This window comes from Mytilus californianus, unplaced genomic scaffold, assembly GCF_021869535.1.
Source record: "Mytilus californianus isolate M0D057914Y unplaced genomic scaffold, xbMytCali1.0.p SCAF_25, whole genome shotgun sequence".
In the NCBI taxonomy this organism is placed as follows: Eukaryota; Metazoa; Mollusca; class Bivalvia; order Mytilida; family Mytilidae; genus Mytilus; species Mytilus californianus.
In genome coordinates, this window is record NW_026262674.1 from 836491 (window position 1) to 859853 (window position 23363).

At 32.1% G+C, this 23363-nt stretch overlaps 1 long non-coding RNA gene across 1 annotated transcript; it reads right to left on the bottom strand.

The window, feature by feature from the left end:
* Positions 1–16998: 16998 nt before the first annotated feature.
* On the bottom strand, positions 16999–18796 carry LOC127732498 (uncharacterized). The gene is made up of 2 exons (XR_007996283.1): positions 18055–18796; positions 16999–17064 (listed from the first exon to the last, which is right to left on the bottom strand). It is a non-coding gene; the product is annotated as an uncharacterized LOC127732498 (long non-coding RNA).
* Positions 18797–23363: the final 4567 nt, after the last annotated feature.

A 23363-nucleotide genomic window follows, 5' to 3' on the forward strand; every position in this document is an offset into this window, starting at 1 on the left:
AAGAGTACCAGGTCCGATATGTTAATTGCACGAACAATGTTCCTGTTGTACAAAATATTAATTTAGTGAAACAATGTCCAGCTGAACAAGATGACAGCATAAATTGCGAATTTCTAGAAAATTTTGAAATTAATCCGAATCTAAAGGACGATCAGAAGATTGCATTAAATCATTTATTATGTGACAATAAGGAGGCTGCACTGATATTGCTCAACACCATATCATACTTAAACCATAAAGAGACCTTTACATCAAAAACCGTATAGATTAACTCCTCACAAAAAGGAGGTATTGAGACACCATCTTGATGAGCTTCTACAACAAGGTGTTATTTGTGAACTCAACGCAACCGAAGAGGTACCGATTACGAGCCCAGTTGTTTTAGTGGCAAAACGTTCGAAACCTTCTTTTGAAAAAATAAGTGAAAAAACTACTAGTTAAAAGACAGTTTAGATTTTGTGTCGACTTTCGTTATTTAAATACCCAAACGCAGCCTCTTAAATCATTTATTCCGGATATACAAGAGCTAACAGAATCCTTTACGGAACGAATTCCAAATTATATAGCGTCAATAGACATGAGTAGTGGATTTTTTCAAATGAAGTTGTCACCAAATAGTTCGAAATGTACCGCATTTAATACATGTTTCGGGACTTGCAAGTTTTTGCGAGTACCAATGGGTTTACACACAGCTCCCAACTCATTTCAGTTGTTAATGGACAAGATTTTACGAGGTTTGACATTTAAATCTTGCTCATGTTATCTAGACGACGTTCTCATTTGCTCCGAAACTTTCGAACAACATATGTCTGATCTTCAAGAAGTTTTTGATCGTTTCCGTAATGCAGGGCTTAAACTTAATCCACAGAAATGTACTTTTGCCAATTCGTCAGCAATATTTTTAGGACACCATATTTCAAAAGAAGGCATCCGACCACCTCCCGACCGTGTCAGGGCTTTGAATGAATTTCCTCCTCCACAGAATGTTAAACAGCTACGTCGTGCGTTAGGTATGTTTAATTGGTTTCGAAAATTTATTCCAAACTACAGCTCAGCGGCCGAACCGCTTACTCGATTATTAAAGAAATCTGCTAAATGTGTGTGGTCACAGGAACAGGAAACATCATTTACAAGAATCAAACATTTATTGTTAACATCCGCAGTTTTGGCATTTCCTAGATTTGATTTACAATTTTTCCTAGCAGTAGATAGTTCAGCGACAGGTATAGGCTACATGCTTTATCAAAAACACCCAAGTGATACAGGTGAACAAATCCGAGTGGTACGGTTTGGGTCTAAATCATTGAACTCATGGCAGAAATCGTACGGACCAACCAAATTGGAATTACTAGGAGTTGTTACAAGTATAGTTGACTGTGCTAGTTATTTACGCGGAGACAGATTCTCCGTAGAATGTGACCATCAGGCGTTGCGATCGTTATTTCAAAATCAATTTAAAGGAGCAATTTACGACCGATGGTTAGTTGTGTTACAACAATTTAATTTTGATATCCAATACAAGCCTGCCGCCGATATGCAAGTTACCGATGCACTTTCAAGAGTCGATTGATTGATTGATTGATGGTTGCTTAACGTCCAGTGGCAAATATTTCATGCATATTCAGGACGAGAACAAATTAACAATAAATACAATAGGTAGGTTCTGTAATAGATTAAGGGATTAAGGTCGGAGAAATTTAGACTGCCACAGGAAATGAGGGTATATTGGATAGGGCCGGTCGGAGGAAGACCAACGGTGACCATACTTCTCTTCCCCAGTCACCCTTGGGGGTTGTCGAAATTGATAACGAGAATATTTTTTGATAGATTAATGGTTGCTTAACGTCCAGTGGCAAATATTTCATGCATGTTTAGAACGAGTACAAATAACCAATAGATACAATAGGTAGGTCTAGTAATAAATGCCATCCGGGATGATGGTCGGGGACATTTGGACTACCACTGGAAAATTTGGACTACCACTGGAAAATGAGGGTATATTGGATAGGGACAGAAATTTTGCCTTGCAACAGGCCACCTACGGATCCCTCAAAGAGTTGTTGCAAGGGTTCTTAACGTTCAAAGAGCGTGGCACGGACGCCCAACTTTGGCAATATCGCAGTTCAACGCTTTTAACTAATCTTGACCAAAGAGAACATTGTTGAACAATCCTCTGTATAAACCAATAAAAGCATAACATTTTCTGCTGAGATCCAACAAGCGGTAGATGACACAACGACTGTAGAGATCAATCAAGATGTAGATGACACATGATGTAAATTACATTTTAATATTTAGTTTGCTTTTAAAATCATCAAATGTTACAGATATTTTGATTCAATTTTTCCCAGATGGAAAAAATTATAAGGAAAAACTTCGTAACATGAGGTGTTTTTAGGGGCAGTTATCAGTGTGAACCTGTTAAATACCTACACAACTGGTTAAGAAAATCATCACATATATTTGCTGATAAAGGTAATATGTTTGAGAAAAAAAGTGGTATGTCATGGGTAAAAATCTTAATGTGTTAGGCCTTTTACAAAATTTGGGCTTTGACACTTTTCCAGTTGTCCTGAATTCCAAAATATCTTTTTTATTTACACATAGATGAAGTGCCTCACGAAATGTTAACGAGTGTAAGATAATGCAGGCCAAATGCCATGTGAGAAATACAATTTAATAGTACTTGTATAATATGAATATTAGTCTGCGTCACGACACAGGTAGATGGAAAAATATTTTTGTCGTTTGTGGTAGGAAAGAATAATTCAATTCAATTCAATATTTATTGGAAAGAGCACAATAGAGGCGTAATCCGATACAGACAATAATAATATTAAAACAACATATAAATGAAATATAGATATATGTAACAGCAAGTCATAAGTAAATTCTATGGAAACTATAACATTCTAAGTATATTCTATGAATACCATTACATTCTAAACTCATTATTTAATACCAAACACATCACGAGTATTCTAAATTTTCATAATTTTACTTAAAACACACAATCACCTATACAAGATATATGTGTATATGCACAAACTACTATAAAGGATTATTATCTGATGAAACAGTATGGCGGTCTCTCAAATCAAGAGCTTCTTCAATATACATACAAATAGATTTACATTGTATCAAAGGTCAAATTTATTTGTTCAGTGTATGTTCAATGGTGTTAATATGTCCTTTGATTGAGTTAAGCTATTTCAGTTGATATTTTATAGTGTGTCTTTCTATGTTGTGATGTTACACTATTGTTTCAGAAAAAGGGTGAAGGTTTGGTACCATTAAAACGTTTAAACCCGCTGCATTTATTTGCACTCATTAGCAGTCCTAAGTCAGGAATCTGATGTTCAGTAGTTGTCGTTTGTTGATGTGGTTCATAAGTGTTTCCCGTTTCTCGCTTTTTTTTCTAGATTAGACCGTTGGTTTTCCCGTTTGAATGGTTTTACACAAGCAATTTTTGGGGCCCTTTATAGCTTACTGTTCGGTGTGAGCCGAGGCTCCGTGTTGAAGACCGTACTGTGACCTATAATGGTTTACTTTTATAAATTTTGACTTGGATGGAGAGTTGTCTCATTGGCACTCATACCACATCTTCTTATATCTATTTAGTTCTTTTTCAGACATAGGATATAACATTTTGGTAAAATTTTCATCCAAATTATTTGAGTTAATATTGATTTTATATTTAGATCTAATTTTGTTATATTGGGGACATTCAATCAAGAAGTGTATCTCATTTTCAATTTTTCTTGTGCAAAATTTACAGAATCTCTCATTAGAGGGTATTATGGTCTTGCATACCTACCAGTTTCTATTGCTAATGAGTGTGCACTTATTCTTAATTTAGTGAGTTTTTTATGAGATATTTAGGAACATTAAAGTTCAAATATTCTTGTTGTTTAAATTTAGTATAAATTTTACTAAAAAATAGAAGTTTACCACAGTTTCCATCTTTTATCTTAGATAGTTCCAATATAATTTTATTTTTGTAGAAATCTATAGTTTCTGCTTGAAACTACTATTACAATGCTTGTTTAGGGGTATTCCAATATATTTTAATAATTCACATAATTTATTAGACCATGAATTTTCTCCATTTGTGAGAGTGTTGTCCACTTCAAAAGCAGCCTTGAGAATTTCATGTGGACTACCAGACTGTTCACCAGTATCACTGAGACGCACATAGTATTTATACATAAGTTGATAACATTTAATGCTAATAGGTAATTTACCCAATTCGCACCGCACTGCTAGATTGGAAGACTTTCCATGAACCCCAAGCATGTTTTTAAATGTGGAGTTTTGTGTTTTTTCTTATTTTCTTTTGTCTAATGCTTCAAAATTTGGTTTGAATTCTGATATCCATACTTCTGATCCATAAGTTAAAATAGGAATTATCATTGAATTAAAAAGCTGGAGCCAAGTTTTAACAGACAAGTTTTCACTATATGGGAGTTTAGACTTTAATGCAAAATATGCTTTTTTTAGCTTTATCTGAGAGGTTTGACACTGCCTGTATACATTTTCCAGAGCTATGAAAATCAACTCCTAAGTATCTATAACAATCAACGATTTCAATTGCATAAGAACTGTAATAAAAGTACAAGTTTTCTTTATTTACTTTATTTTTAGAGAAAATTATAATTTTTGTTTTCTTAAAGTTCACATCCAGTTTCCATTCAATACTATATTTTAGCAAAGAATCAAGAGAGTTCTGGAGACCAGCTGCAGATTCAGATATCAATAATAAATCATCAGCATACAATAAATGGTTCACTTTTTGATCATGTAAATTAACTGCACTAGTTGAGTTTGTATCTAAGTATTTTCCTATGTCATCAACAATTATATTAAATAAAGTTGGACTTAAACTGTCTCCTTGTTTGACTCCCTGATTAGCAAGAAAAGACTTAGTAAACATATTTTGGGATTAACATAGACTTCCGGTGTAAACAGAAAACACGCCGTTTTACAGATGATGTAAAAAAGGTTTAAATTTGTCAATATAATGGAGAGTTATCCAAACAAATAGACAGCATGAGTTGAAAAGACAAATTGAACAATAATAATAATCAAAGTACATATGATAAAGTAGCATAGCATAAGAATTATCGATAAAAACAAGCTACAAAAAGCACCGGCTAAAAATGGCCGACTTTTTTGGATTCAGTCCCATCCTTGATACTGAATTTGATGAACTGCTTCCTACAATTGACTTTAATGAAAGAGATAGACTTAAAATTATTCAAACCCCCGTACCTTCCTCGGGAAAAGCTGCTGACGCTCCAATTGAAGATTTTATTAATGGTTTATACCTCGAAAGTGCAAAAATGAATTAATTTCGTATGCATCCGAAGAATGTCTTTAAATGGGTTGAACTGATGGCAGTGAGGTACCACCAACAATTTGGAAACAGTAAACAATATGAATGTCATTGGCAAAACAAAGAGGATGAGAATTCAGGTCTCATAGATGAAATTCAAATTCAAATCAACAGTATGTCAGAAAATACTACATCAAAATTATTTACAATCAAAATATATTTAAATACTCACACAGTCACAATTCAAGGCAATTATTTTGAGCAGTGGTGTAAACTAGAATTTAGTTGGATGAAAGAAGTGATAAATTTATGCAGTAATGATGAACCTTCAAATGAGAAAGATAAACTAGATCTAACATCAAATTCACTAGAAGATGAGTTTTGGGAAGACCTGAACGATACTACCCTACTAAAATTACCTGTACAATCTGAAACAATTACAAAAAATATAGTTAATCGCGAAACAGAAAATAATGTTACAGCAATTCAAAATAATAAAGTTGATAAAAGTGAGGCATTACAAAATATGTCAGATACTATGAAGAATATACATGTTTCACTCCAACAGCTAGAGAGCCAATACTGTAGGTTTGTTAACTTTGAAACAGACTCAGAGTGACATTGATGTTCTTAGAGAAACTATGAACAACAGAATTTCAAGGTTGGAATTGACAGTTAATTCAATAGAAGAGAATATATGTGAGCAAGGTGAATCAGGAAACGAATTGCGTCAACAACTTTCAAGAAAAGATGATCAATATCAAGAGTTGTTTAAGGCACACTAGCAAAAATGCTAGCTAACAAACAACACATTGACGGGATGCATAAGTACCGAGCCACGTCAAACGGATATCAACAAACACAGACCAAACAGTAAAAGTAATATTAATAAAGACACATTAAAGAACAATATAACACGTTATTAAGATTATAAACAACGTTAGTACGCATTTTGTTAAAAAGTCTGAACAAGATAAATTTAGTTTCAATTTGAAAAATAATGATACTGACATTTGTACTGTATGTGTAGCTGGAATAAGCGATATGTATGATTCGAACATTCATTTAAATCAAACATAATGTTGTTAAGAATTGTTGTAGTATGAAAGTTTATTGTAATAGCTTGAATACTTAATATAGTATGAATAACACCTCCACGAAATGTAGATATAAAAATTATTTCTCTGTATATTTGTTTTTGTTTATTTAAGTCAATTTTAGTATTTGTATTTTGTGAATGTCAGCTGGTATCATTCCTGTATTGGAATTTACACCAATAAAATTATTTGATTTGATTTGATTACAATTGTACAGGACTACTCAAACTGTTTGATGGACTTCATTTGCGAAAATTAAAACCGCGTGTCCTAGAACTGACAGATGCTGGTCCAGGTGTAGGAAAGTCGAACAGGGATGTACGATTTAGAGCTGCTGAAAAGGTCCTGATACAAAACTTGGACTTTTACTCAAGAATTCATAGAGCAACTGGGGATTGTCAGAATGAGGTTGAGAGGACCCAGTCTACTGTGGGAAAATCCATTTCTGATGGTGGGTCTATTCATTGGGAGTATAAAATATTGGATATAAACAGCCAAGAAGTAAAAGACATGTCTTTAGAGGATTTAGAGTCATTTGAAGATAATATAAATAAATTTAATGTTTCAGAAACTTGCAAAGATTTAGCTAGGCGAGTTCGAAATTCACCAGGACCAAGGGAGGTTTTATGATTGGATTAGTGTCCAATACAAAGGATGGAATGTTTTTCAGTGATGAAGCTTCATTGAAAAACTACTAAGATACTGCACAAACTAAAAGACACATGCTACCAGGATACAATTATTACAAAAAAAAATTTCTATGACAGCCACTTTGAGGAAGGGGAACTATATATCGAGTATGTAAATTTCAAATGTGAAGAGAAAAATGGGACAATATGTGAATATTGTACAAATGGATAGTCAGCATCACCTATTACTGTAGTCCCAAAACCATACCCAGATGAATACTACAAGTACAAGAGCTATGAAGAAACACCAACTTCTGACATGGATGGAATAAAACGCAAGCCTGATGATTTTCAACCAAGATGCCAAATTCGCTCACAATTTGAAAATGGGTCATCTGCTGACGAAATTAAACAATTTAGCCAGAAATATGCTGTTCAAGATGAATCATTAATTAAAGCTGAATTAAATCACATGGAACTAATAAAATTTAAAAGAGAAAAAAGAAAGAAAACAACACAAGAAGAAAAAGACAAATCTGTTGACCAATATGATTGGCATGACTTGCTATCAAAAGGAAAAATTAAAGAATTAAATGTAAACCTTCTAAGTATTTTTATTAGAGACAAACAACTTTGTAATCCAATTCCCAGAAAAAAGTCTGAAAAAGTTTCTCTAGTTGAAGCATATCTGTCCAGACAAAATGCTATGAAACAATGTCAAAATAAGAAATCAAATGAACCTCAAGGAAAGGAAATTGAATCTGACAGTGATGAAGACTGTGACATAATGTCAGATGTGTCAGAGGAAGAGATTGACTTTGATGCAATAAATGCACCCCATGTGGTTGTAAATAGATTTGGCAGGTCAGTTTCACACTGGAAACACAGGAAATTCTTTGGAGATTCTGATTCAGATAGTGATTGATAGTACATTATATATAGTGTGGTTTACAAATATTATTTCATTAGTGTGTTTGTAGAAGTACATTCATTTTTGGATAGATATACATTTTAATAATTGTGGACTGTTTAAGGAATATTGGATTATGATTATGTGTTTTTTCTGACTGTAATATTGAAGAGAACACTATGGATAGGTATGTATAAAAGCAATATTAATGTCTGTAGCATAATTTCCACTTATGAAACATGTATTGAGAATACTTAATAGTTTTCTTGTTTAATATTATATTTTTGTTAATCCATTTAATATTTAAGTTTGTATAATGTTTTCATCTTGGGTACATTAAATTCCTTTCGTTGATCAATATGGTATAGAAATTTATTTTCAAAAAAAGATTTAAAATTATAAAAATGGATTATGGTGTAAAATGAACCTTTGTCTACATTAATAAATAATTCAGGTGTGATCATTGTGAACAGGAGCCAGCCTTGAAGAAATGTGTTGACTGTGAATTATTATATTGCATAGACTGTGTATCAATTATCCATTCAAAGGTGAATATACTATTTTTTTCTATTGTACATATTTTTGTTAATTTATCATGATTTATTGTAAGAGTTATATTTATATATCTAAAATAAAATAGTTTTGTCATAGATGGTGCAGCTACTGAGCAATAATAAATATCTGAATTCTAATTTATGAAAAATTTAAAAATTTAATTCATCTAAACAATATAATCAAATAGACAATAACATTGATATAGGTTATATCAGTGACTGAATTATTTTCATGTCATCAAAGCAATAGTTTAAGGATTTATGGCCTCTTATCTTTATATCTATAAGTCTAATCTCTTCATTATAACTATTGTCACGCTTATAGAAAAAAAGAAAAAGTATTGATAGTGTGCTGGATACTCTAATCAAAGTGATAAGAGACCATGAAGTTAATATACATGACTCCACAGGACGCATCGTTTTTAAACCTTATTTCTCTGTGGATCATCAATTCAATGTGAAAATGCTTACTGAATTTAACAGATTACAAGCAAGTGTAAATGAGACAATCATAAAATGCAACACCTTAGAGCTTAAATATAAGGAACTATTTGGTGAAAGATCAATGCGTGCCGGAATGGAGTGAAAGTGGATTATTAAAGAAAAAAATATCACACAATAAAAGAAAAGCAATGAAACGAAAAGTGTAAAGATTAAAAGATCAGTGTCAATTTATTGCAGAAAATTTGTGTCCTTCATTCAATCTTGACATTGACCAGTTAAACATAAATGATGCAAACAAGATCAAGGCCATAGTTGAGACAAGCCTGAGAGAACAAACCAACAAAATAAATGTGGATTTCCTCAATACAATATATATATAGAAGTGCACAATTTTTTGTATTGATGATGAGCAATAAGTAAAATATTTATCATCTATTTACTCATTTCAGGCACGAATCAGACGGAAACGTGTCTTAAATAACATGTCATCCATAAAGACAGAGGACAGGGAAAATTTGAAAAACGTGTTGACCAACAATGAATTCATTTCTTCCGAGGAAAGTGAGGAAATAAGCTGTTCAGACAGTGAAGAAGAAAATAAAAAGATCGTCTTCAAAAAGTCAACCCTGTCATGGAGATCCGACTATATCAATGATTGGTTCAACATCTTAGACAAAAAGGGTAGAAGGAAGAAGGAGCAAAGGAAAATGGGAGGGGTAGCGCTGAAGGAAAGCATTGTTGGAGAAGTAAGCACAAGTGAAGAACCAGATGATGCACCAGCTTTTGCTGTGCAGGAATTCAAGGAAATTTAGAAATGACAATTATATAGTATAACTTTTCCTAGTTCATTACTAAATATCACTACTGGACGAAAAAACAACTGTCCATACCAGTAACAGTCGTTCTAAGACTGATAATGTTTGTTAAAGTTGTAACAGTTGTTAAATTTCACTGTTGCAGTTATTTTGTAACTGTCCCAACTTTAAAAGTGTTTGTCTATAACATAAATCGACTGCAACAACGCTAGAAATAACTGTCACAGTCATTAAAGGACTGATACATCTATTTCAAAGTTGTAACAGTTGATTTACAACTGTCCCAACTCAAAAAACGTTGTAACAGTCATAAATAAATTGATTAAACGCCTAAAAGGTTGTCACAGTCATAATAAGACTGCTGCAACCATTTGAAAGTTGTAACAGTTATTTAATAACTGTCCCAACACGGAAAACGTTGAAACAGTCATAAATAAACTGTTTAAACGCTGAAAAGGTTGTAACAGTAAATATATGATTGCTAAAACCATTACATAGTCATAGCTAATTTATAAGTGTAGCAACTTCCAAACATTGATCGTCATTAAGACTTAAAAGTCACGGATACAAAATTTCTGACAGTCAGGGATAGGTTAAATTATTTGTAAAACAATTTTACCGTGTGCAATATAAGGTTGTGACAAAGAGATACAAATATCACACCCATTTAATACATTAATTTTAGATAGAAATTGATTTAAAAAAAAATAGTATTTTGAAATATTTGCCGCTGAACATTTTGGTATTCCCCGCTTTTTAGTGAATGTGCTAAATTTATATAATTATTTAACACTCCCTCTCCTCTCATCTCATCGAACAAAATCGGAACCAGCACTAAATACCTGCAATTTCACACAGGACGGTTTTATTCGCATTAAAAACTACTAACAGATAAATCGAAAAAGGTTACCCAATATATTTGTAACCAAATGTATCTTTAACTGTATTAACAGTTGACAATTTTCAATATTATCTAAATAAAAACTTTTTAATTTTTTTTAATTAGTTAGGTGTGAAATCATTCATGCATACAAGGTTGTCTTCAATACCCGTAGTTTTACGAATCACATTACTTCATAATAACGGTCAATATACATGATATACTGTAAACCTAGCGGGGAACTCCGAATATACACTCTTGTCAAACTTATCCCCATATTAAACTGCTTAATTTTTTCCCGAGGGCTTATTTCACACACTTATTTTGAGCTTTTATTTGGGGCTACATTTTTTTCTTGCAAAATTAAAAATATTGCCGTTACGATATTAACCATTTTGATTTCTATACATATAAAAAAAAATCAAAGCTATGATGAACATTTAACGCATCTTTTGCAGCTATGGAAAAACAAAAATACTCTTAAATCTATCTAAATTTAATTTATTTTACTATATTTTATTTTTGAATAATTCAATATTGACTCGACTTTGTACTGTATATTGTAACGAGTGGTCTATTTGAAGTTCAAATGTCCTTGATAAATAGCACTTCGGCATTCATTCATGATTGATTGAGGTAAAAATATTATCACTCGAGATCATTCATATTTTCGCCGGATTTTTTTCTCAACCAATTTACCAAAAGTATTTATAAATAGATGGACGTACTATACAAGACCGACAAAATAACTAGCGCCAGTGAAAGTTGAAATGTTCAAAACAAGAAAACTCGCATTGTTTCAGACAAGGAAATCAAATCTTCTTTTATTTATTCACATAACGGTTTAGAACTTGTTGTATTCTTTAGACTCCTGTCTTGTTAAATTCTACAGACTAACGTCAGATTCTCTTTTGTGGTTTCAGTTGAAACGAAGTCTTACTAACCATGCTAACGTTTATCCAAAATATTTTCCACTTTCCATTTTTTAAATTCAATTTATTTAATCATATAAATGCTTGTATATATTATTCAACCAGTAAAGAAAACTTAAACAATTTTACTAGATGTAATGGAAATTTTAAAGTGGTCACATTTTATAAATTAGGCAAATGGGTCCATTATTCTAATTATATTCATCTTCAATCAGTGATGAAAACAGTGATGAAAACAGTACATATGTATTACCAGCAGAATTTATTTGGGCGCCCCTTAGAAAAAAAAATCATTGATTAATTAAATCATACATTTTTTTTGACTCACTTTAAAAGAATGATGGACTGAAAATAAGTATTCTGGCCCTGGTCTGAGTGAAAATATATAATCTGGCTGCTTATATGTTGGAAATTAATATTCTGACCTTATCAAATTTGCCAATTCAGTTGCTAACTTCTATGTCATTGGGTTTTCGGTGAAAAATTGTCTAATTTGTAAACAAGTACCACATCATTTTATTTATTAAATAATGATCTTATTAAAAAAATTGCAGTTCTATTTAACATTGTTGTTTCGATATTTTGAGCAATTATGATTTCAGCCGTGTATCACCATCAATGATCACTTGTTCTCTAATGGATGAAATTCTGTCGTAAAGTTTTCACGTGTTTAGACAATCATAGTCGATACATTAATTCTAATTGTACAGCCACAAAAAAAAATGTCCAATTCTCATCCCTTTCTTGAAACCACTTTTGTATATTTTTTTTTCATTTTAGGTTGGTTTTTTTCTTTTGCTAGAAGTTTTTAAAATCATAGCAAATTAAAAACCCCAAAATATGCTTCCACACATAAATATTATAATTAAATTATAACAAACCTGACAAACAGCTCACTAATAGTGCATAATACAATATTTTTGCCTTTGTAATGCTTATTGTGTATATTGAAAATGTTGCTAAACATCTTGGGATATATATTTAGAAGGCATTTATTCAAAAACAGATAAAATGGATTTGTAGAAAAACATGAATAACATGAATAAGGGCAGAAGCCTGTTAATATTGGATCACCTATAAGTCTTTGGTAAACCATAATACATTTGTCATCATGTTTCAATGGGTCTGTAAACATGATAAAATGGGAGGCATCAGAAATGATCATCCAGGAACAATTTTTTCAAATTCTAAACATGCTTAACTGTAATTTTGAGGCCCTATATAGCTTGCTGTTCGGTGTGAGCCAAGGCTCTGTGTTGAAGACTGTACTTTGACCTATAATGGTTTACTTTTTCAAATTTTTTTTACTTGGATGGAAAGTTGTCTCATTGGCAATCATACCACATCTTCTTATATCTATTAACTGACCCAATTTTATTGCCAACTGATTGTTTGTTGCTTTTGTATACTAGTATAAATCAAACTTGGGTTTCTCATCTAAACTTGTTTACATTGTGTTACATCATCCAATATGGCTAGGCCTGTTATAGGTTTTTCATTATCATGATTATGTGGTACTGATTTTGCTCATTGTCGAAGGATGTGTAGTTACTAACAATTACATCACTTGGTCTACCGTTGATGGTTGTCTCATTGAAAATCATACCACATCTCCTTATTCTGGTTATTGTACATTCATGACATTATACATTTTATCTGGTTATACAAGACTACAATATTATCAAATGAATTATAACAATTGTTCATAGTTGTCTGACTTTTGTTAACAAAAAGCAGCTATAATCAACATGGTAGACATGATCAATGGTGATGTAACAAGAGTTACTGTGCACACGCTGAAATGTCATATCTGCTTTGCCTACATGTAAAATTGAATTTATGTTGAATGTAAAAAATGTAATACATGTATGAAGGTTTTACTACATGTACAAGTATCACATAAACTTTCCATTAATTACCTTTGAAAAAGAAGTCATGGTCAAATTAACCATGCCAGACAGATGATGTACAACCTACAAACTGACATTCCATTAACCAAAATTTAGCGGTTTATAGTATCTGTGAAATAGACTTAACATCCAAACCATGAAAATTAAACATTGCCCAATGAGTATGAAACATGAAAATGAGGTCATGGTCAGATTTAAAACCTCCCAATTAAACTTGTACAACTTACGAAAATATCCAATACGCCAAAAATAGTGATCCTATACATGTCATGCATGTACATGTACATGTAGTTTATAGCATCTGAGAAACGTTGGGAAATAGACCAAACCACAAAAACTAAGCATTGTTCAATGAACCATGACATTTTCATTGAGGTCAAAGTCTGATGCAAGTCTTGCAGTCAGATATATTCACCTTACAATCATTTCATAAACCAAATATAGTTGACCTATCATTCCTACTGCTTGTACTATCTGAGAAACAAACTTGACAAAGTAACTGAAATAACCTTAATCACTGATCCATGAAATGAAGTCAAGGTCAGGTTAACCTTGCCTGACAGACAATGAGACATGTAGACCTTTCAAGATACCTATATATATATACCATATAAATTTATCCAATTACTCATTACACATGTTATACATGTACATGTAAGAGAGTATTTCACTGTATGACTGTTCAAACAGTAATATTTTTTTCAAACAGTCAGTGAACCATGAAAACAAGGTAAAGTGCAACGGACAAGTTACTAACAGAAACTTCATAACATAAAGAAGTATCCAGGTCTTTAAGCTTCTATAATGTACCTAGTGAAGCTTTATACAAATAGGTTACGCTGTAGTCGCTGCCAGATTGTAATACCTATTTCTTGCATACTTCAACTTTTGTTGCAGGCGGGACCATAAAATTATACTTTGAAGTACATGGTTTATTTGTTTAACATGTTTAATATGCTTGCATTTGGGCACTAATTTAGATTTTTATTTAATTCTAATTCAGACTTAAGTACAGCAAGCAGTCATTTGACACTAAACAATTGTGACGGACTACGAGAGACCCTCATGGGTGGTTAAGGTCTTTTTACACACCCTGGTGGTAGTTAACAATTGCAATGCCAACATAAACTTCAGACGTGATATACATACACTGTTTTGTAAATTTCACTGAAACTAGAAATTGACATTATCCAAATTGTTATTATATTAAAATGACTGTTTATCCACTAAAGTACTCATGAATTCAGATATGATGCACTATTATTATTAATATTCACTGAAACTATGAATTTTCATTATTCCAAATGGCTATTTCAAATGAATAATTATCCAAGGTATTCATGGAATTCAGATACAATGTATGATTGCACTATTAATATGCACTGAAACTATGAAATCTTGTTATTCCAAATTCATTATTGATATACCAAATGAATAATTATCACGATTATCCAAGTTATTTAGTCATCCAGTACTGTGGTCCTCCTTCAATACAATTTGTAAGTTACCTATTTGTACAATGCACAATTTTTTTCTTGTCCAATTTAATCCTAACATCACAAGTCATCATCATCATGGAATAATGCTGCAAGTGCTATTCATTATTTCCAAAAACAATAAATAACTAGCACAAAATAATGAATTAATCCACTGTTTCACAATTTGCAGCTATAAGAGTGACTCAGTGACATATACATGTATATTTCCTATGCATCAAAGTGCACATGTAGCAGGCTTCATATTCTAAGTGGGAATCATGCTCAAGCCAATATGAATCTACAAAAAAATATAAACATTGAGACTAAAGTACAGTAAAATTTTAACTAACATAATACTATATACATTGTACGGTACTTAGAAGAAAGTCAATTACAATAACTGTATTTACCTTGATGAAAACTAGTAATCCTCATTTGATTGACAAAAAATTTCTAGGACTTATGGCAGATTTTACAGTATTGTGTTCTGCCTCCTACTTCCATGATAAATAATTAAAGAAGGCAAAACACGAAAAAAAATGATAATTTCTGAAAATTTATTATCAGTAGATCATAATTCTTCAAAAAAGGAGTAAATAATATAAGAGATTATTGAATGTTTGCCAAGGAAACAGGGATACCCACATTTTCTCCTTTTGCACCCTGGACCAAATTTTCATTAATTTTGGTTTAAAGCCTTTAACCAGCAATAAAACCAAAATAAATTCTAAAAGGTAAAGGATTTAGGAAGATATTCAGCATCTTACACATTACTATTTCTAATATATTAGTGGAAAAAAAATATGTTTAAGATGATGGACATGTGACATATGGAAAATGGGACAAAAAGTTTATGTTTTTCAAAGTAAATGACATCTAATACACAGTAAAAAGAATTGAATAAGTATAAAGTTGCATGTGTTGCCAATATTTACTTTTTACTAGTTTAATTTGTGCCAAATTCTTGAAAGAAAACATGTTTTGAATTAAGGCTGTTGCTAATGTGACGGAGACAAAAATGAGTAACGTTAGCGACATTTGGACATGTCACATTAGCAACAGCATCTTTAAAAAATAAAATGTATGCACACAGTCGTGCTTTATAAATGCTTTGAGTAATTAAATTGTACAGTCTGGTTTAGAATATCTTAATATACAGAATGTCATTGGCAGGTGTACTTTGTATCAAATGAATACACAAGAAACAAATTTGTAATAGTAACATTAGCAACATCTTCTTCAGTAATACATTAAGAAAATTTGCTATCTAGATGGGTCGCACTAAATGGGGCCAAAATTGTTACAGGAGGTGAAAAATAAGATTCATGATATCTTTATCGAAAAAGTTTTAAGATGTAACTGAATGATTCTTCTAGATCTGTTCATATCTTTAGTCGTGAACTGAGATGTTGATATGATATGAGTACCAAATGCAATAAGAACTGTTCTTTGTACCAGACTGACACACCATATTTTATGGATGGATGGATTGATTATTGTTTAAGGTCCAGTGTCAAACTAGTATGTGCACATCAGGACGAGAACAAGTTGATGTAATATGATCTCTGCTTTGTACTAGACCGACACACTTAGCAGGATTTTCCACAAAGACACATTATACAGACTCTGTTGCCTCTGTAAGCTGACCTTTGCTTTTGCTCCTAGATGCTGTCGGCTTGGATGAGAAGCAGCAAAGACCATTTTAATGTCTTATTTTATCTGGCTGGGGATTGAACCTGCAACCTTTGGCACTCAAAACAGAAAGGGGGATATGGATTATTTATGAAGCACAAGCCAAAATGCCCATGTAATGTCTGGCAAGTTAAAATCAAACAACAGAAGAATGAACAATTTCAAATCAATTCGCAGTGAAGATGGAAATACCATAGTGATCAATGCCTCAATGACTTTCACCATGGATTGTGGTAAAGAAAGTCTTTTGTAGTCTTCAGAACACCTTGCTTTGCCCATTTAATTCATGATGCATTTGCATTCAAAAGTCTAAAATACTGCCTAGAAGCTTAAAAATATTTTAATGTTTGAAAAATTTATCGTCTCTGTTAGTTCTGGAGGACTTCATCTGAAAGAAAATAAATTGAAAATATTACTGGTATATGAATACAATTTAAAAAATGAACGACTATTAAAATTTTTAAAATGTATTGAAGTACTGCCTTCAAATTTACTTCAATCAAGACATAATTGTTTGCCGAATGCTTTCAGTATACATGTATATGGTAATTAAAGATATGTTGTCATCATTAATTGTAGCTAGAACAGTTCAAGTTACCATCTTCTTTTAATTATTACCCGAGATTATGCTAAGATAAGCCTGAAAATCAAATGTATGTTTACCATTTGGTAATTTTGTCTGTGAGCAATGACTTTTATGCCAATTTTGACAATTTTAAGAACTGGACTTATTTTGGCAATTAATGAACTAAGTTGTTATTATAAAAATAGAAGATGTGGTATGAAGCTCTTCGAAAAGGAAAAAGAATATTACCTGCAAATATATATAGTAATGAGCGCCCCTTCATAATTTACTGAGGGGGGGTAGGAGAAGTCCTGATCCCGAAATCCCGGGCTTAAAAACATGAAATCCCGAGGTCCCGAATTTAAAAAAACTTTAATCCCGACATCCCGAAATTCGAAAAAAGAATTCCCGGATCTCGAAAGGATCAATCATGAAATCCCGAGCTTAAAAACACCCGATCCCGGAATCCTGATAAAGGACCTACCCCCCTCATTACTATATTAGGCGGTTTTAATTTTCTTATATAACAACACATCAACAATTACTGTCCCAAAGTGACGATCGCTACATAAAAATCTGTCCATCTTGTACCGTTCGCATCAAATTATTTAAAGAAATGTATTTTGATGAACTAGAAGACTCAACTGTACGTAAAATATGGTCAAATCTCGTTGGGAGATGAAAAACCACAACAAAAGTTTCTTAATGTGACATTTAAATGACATTACTTGATTCAACGTTTTGTTGCGAATGTCTTTTTGATGGACGGAATACAATAAAGGACCTCGTGTTACGATATAACAGACAACTTACCTTCTTTGCTTTCCCATTATGTGAGGAAACCGGCTCCGCATCCATTTCTGCAAAGGGCGATATCGTAACTCCTATACAGGAGAGTTACAGATCTAAATATATATTGCTCACGTGACATTGATTTGGACGGAAACGTAGAGCAGTAACGTTCGCAAAAACTAAAACAGCCAATGAAATTGATTCCGAAAGTCCTTTGACCCCCTTTCGTCATCAAAATTCAATGTGATTGCTATTTATATCAATTATTTATAAAACCCGAGTTAAAAATAACAATGGGCCGTCTGAGAACCAACAAGAAAATTGCGATTGTAACATACCACAATGGACGAAAAAGATGTGACGTTCGCAATAATATTATTAAATTACCTTTTTTAGCCTTTACCAATAAAAATGTGCCTTAAAATTATAATTAAAACACAAAAGAAAACTTTTTATTAAAATATAAGTCCATGTTATTAGGCTCCACTTATGAATAATACTTTAAAATTCCACTCCAAATAAGCTAGATGTCAGTCAAGTAGGTCACAATGTCTATTCAATGTCCAATATTTTGAAATTGAAAACCCACTAATTCTAACAAAAAACATAAACACAGGGTGATTTTTATTTTTATTTACTCAGAAAGACACCTTTTATTAAATAACATAATGCATTACTTCATTTCACACTCTGTTTCACAGTTTCAGCAATTCCTTTTTTGGTGGATACAAAAACACAATACTTCCTTTTAATTGTAAAATCTGCCTTATACAATTATATTTTTAAGTCCCAATTTTAAGCAAGAAGAATAAATCTTTTTTGGGGGTCTAAATTCTATATATATGGTGTTGTCTTTTTTCCTACATTAATGATTTTTTATGTGTGACTGTGTACTTTCATTGAAGGGTTACTGTCTTATTGAGGCTCACACCATACTTTATTTCATCAATTCTTTAAAGTCAGACATCATGGACATAGTTATTCCTCTCTAAAACACAACAGGTTATTGCTTTTGTTCATGTTAATATGAAATAGATTGATACTGCAGAGAAAAGTTTAAAGAATGAAAAAAATGATTAAATAAATAAATGCACTGTTACTATATAAATGCTATTGACTTTCCCTTTGTCAAGTGCATATAATGAATAAACCTTTGTGATGTAAATGTAGAATCTTTGTCCTAAGGTTAATCAGGATAATATATATGCTGTTCCAAGGCTTAACCCTCCCTGTTAATGTTTTAAATCCTTGAGTTTAATTTTACATCTTTTGTGTTACCCGGTATACTTTTTACTTATTACAGCTTGTACATGTTGTATTAAATAATGCTTTGCAGCTCAGACAACACTTTCTTTATTTTATTTTAGTTATTTACCCAATTTTTTTTTGATAAATCAATACTCAGATAACTTTTAAAATGTGCATTTTTTGTATCCAAAATAATATTATATCCTGCTATTTCATATTTTTTTTAAATTATAATTTATTTTGAAAAATTTATCAAAATTTTGAAGAGGACAATTATAATTTGCGAACATCATTATAAAATCATCTTCAATATATACCCATGACAGTTTAAAATTCCTCCCCAAGGCAATAAACTATTGTGTGTCTTAATCTGTATATTAGCTATAGCATGTATATAAGAATTCCTGATTATCACCTATCCAGTGTTAACATCCTGATTATTACCTATTTTAACATTGTTTAATGTCACATTTGCTTGGTTATGAATTCATGTTCAGTAAATACATATATTTTAATTATTTATTTTGAATTTGAATAAAAGGTATTTTTAAACTAAATTATTAGACATACAATGCAGTTAACACAGAAAATTTTATGACAACTTACTTGATAATACAATATCTATAAAAACTATTTTGAGCTTCATAAAATACTTTAAAAGAGTTTATACCATGTTTAGATAAAAAAAAATATGCTTACAGATAGATTTTTTTGTTATGTTTTCCCTACATATTGAATGTTAAACATAAAATAATTATGTAGAAAAGGCAAAAAATCTGCAGTCAAATGTGAATGCACATGATGAAAGGAGATGTGGGATATACTTATATATCAATGATGCATCAACCCAACAGTAAGGCAACAATAAAGTAACCAAAACACAATTTAACACACAAATTTGACTCATGAATAGAAAGTCCTTTAATAATTTTAATGGTGGAATAAATAAAAAGACCCTTGAATGTTACTACTAGATAACATTTATGGCATAAATGAATTTTGACTAACCATTGCTAACCATGCTACAGGGCACAATTTATATAAAAATTTCACATGAAAATATATAGTTTATGTTCAAAGTATTTACAAATGTATAGTGATTTAATATTCTATGTTAAATCTAAAAAGAATATAATTATGATGCTAACTTTGCTCTTTTAATATGTTTTTTTATTTCTTTTTAACTTAAAACCATGTACATGTAGCAATTAACATGATGAAATATTTATAGATATTTTATTCATTGCAATTATTCATTTTGAGAAAAGATGCAACAACCTCCACAACCCTTGTTCAATTTGAATCCTTAAGTACATGATGAAACATTTACTAATTGAATTAGCACATTTTGTTTAATCAAATGTGTTTAAATGGCAACTGTTATGACTCTGTGCATGATTTTAGGAACATTTATTTAAAAATATTGTTTTATTTTGATGATTAATGTTATTTTGAACCATCTAATACATATTCACTTTCAATGCCTAATAATTATTATCAAATATATTCATGTTTTGTTGTCCATGAATTGGGAATTATTTAGAAATTGAATGAAAATGCATACTTACTAAATAAGTCACTAAAATTAATAATTTTCATAAAATTTTATGGTCATATCATATGTTTTTGTACACTGTCATATTAATTTGTACTATGCATGTTTTTTCAATGGAAATTGTGACGTCACAATGCATTCTTAATAGAACGAAAACTATCAGCTAATAAAGCAAAACCAGGGAAATACTTGTAATCCAGCATTAGTAACACAATTATATGGATATGTACATGTAAAGATGGTTGATTGTTGGTTATAAATAGTCCAGTGACAAGTATTTCATGCAAATTTAAGAACAGAGAGTTAACAATACATTAACATACAATATGTACATGATGTATAGGTCCTGTAAAAGGCCATCCCACACAACAAAAGCTTACCAATGCCCCACATGTTAGAGTTTAACAGTAAGACGATGAAGATCAAGAGTAACCTTTTTTTATTCCCTTGACCTTGTCACCCTTGTGGTGATGTATGCAAAGTAAATAAGGGATTAAATGACATACACATGATAAAAGGGGGAGGGGGAATGGTGTTATACATGAATTTCAATGATGCACAACTTTTCCAAGCCCAAATCCTAACTTTGCCTTGGAACATGCAACTATGCAAGAGTGTGGTGATATATAGATCGTCGATTCATAGCCTGTCTGTAGGAAGAACAAATGTGCACATTTTCCCTTCAAAATCTTGGATCTATGATTATTCGATAGACATGCTTTAAAATATTGTTCATTTCTACTCACCGATTGTAATTTCCAGCTCAGCTTATATTGTACATGTGGTCTAACATCTGTAGTTTCCTGTGTAAAATATAGTTTGCCGACCTGCAGGTCCAGTTTGCCGACAAGAAAATAAAGAGGGTAAATCGTTCACGGTGAAGAATTGTTTTCCGTTTTTAATGAAACTTGACAGATTTAATTTTTTTTTTTATCATCGGAAATATCCCTCATGGAGAGTAATTCAAATTAAAACTGTTTTATTATGCTGTACAATATTGGTAACTTAGTCATATTCTTTAAATTTACTTCAGTTACACCGACGGTACATTTTCTATTCCTCAGAATTTATCAAAACTTTTTCAAATATCAATTTGAATGAATTCTTTGGCATCTTCTGCAATAATATTAAAACTCCATTTTTAAACGAAGGCCCCCCAAGGGTGACTGGGGAATAGAAGTATGGTCACCATTGGTCTTCCTCCGACCGGCAGTAAAACCCGTGCTAAAGTGGGGCGTCCGTTTGGCTGTGCGGGATGTACAAATTTGCAGCCACGTCCGGTCAGAATGGGGACGTTAAATCCGATGCCTCGTGTAAAGAGAGTGCCACGCTGTTTGCACGTTAAGAACCCTTGCAACAACTCTTTGAGGGGTCCGTAGGTGATCTGTTGCAAGGCTAAATTTCTGTCCCTATCCAATATACCCTCATTTCCCGTGGCAGTCTAAATTTCTTCGACCTTAATCCCTTAATCTATTACAGAACCTACCTATTGTATTTATTGTGAACTTGTTCTCGTCCTGAATATGCATGAAATATTTGCCACTGGACGTTAAGCAACCAACAATCAATCAATCATTAAACGAAGGCTTCTGGTATGTAAAACCAATAATGAACGAATCTGAATAGATAAAATAAAAAGTACAGATACCTAAAGGAAAGTCAAACGCACATGTCAAAAACGATGATGAACGGACAATGCTATGGCAATAAACGGAAAACGATTGATTGATTGTTGGTTGCTTAACGTCCAGTGGCAAATATTTCATGCGTATTCAGGACGAGAACAAATCAACAATAAATACAATAGGTAGGTTCTGTAATAGAGGCGTCTGGGATTAAGGTCGGAGAAATTTGGACTGCCACTGGAAATGAGGATATATTGGATAGGGACAGAAATTTAGCCTTACAACAGGTCACCTACGGACCCCTCAAAGAGTTGTTGCAAGGGTTCTTAACGTGCTCTCTTTACACGAGGCATCGGATTTAACGTCCCCATTCTGACCGGACGTGGCTGCAAATTTGTACATCCCGCACAGCCAAACGGACGCCCCACTTTAGCACGGGTTTTACTGCCGGTCGGAGGAAGACCAATGGTGACCATACTTCTATTCCCCAGTCACCCTTGGGGGAACGGAAAACGACAAAAGACAAACAACGATCGCAAAATAAATAAATAAAAAACAAAACAAGTCAACAACCGCACAATAGATAATAATAGTATAAATTATGGGCTATTTCACAACTATATCAAATGTTGAGAGCCGAGTGAAACGTAATTTTTTTTTACACTGAGTTGCTACCGTGACGCTAAAATATTTGTCGACTGCAACAACCTATGAAATGTTTGTTTTAAACATTTAACGACTGTAGCAACCTTTTAAAATTTGTAATAAACATTTTATGACTGTAACAACCTCTAAAAAATTGTAACAAACATTTTACAACTGTCCCAACTCTAAAAACGTTGTAACAAACATTTTTTGACTGCATCAACGTCTGAAAAGTTGACACAAACAAATTTCAACTG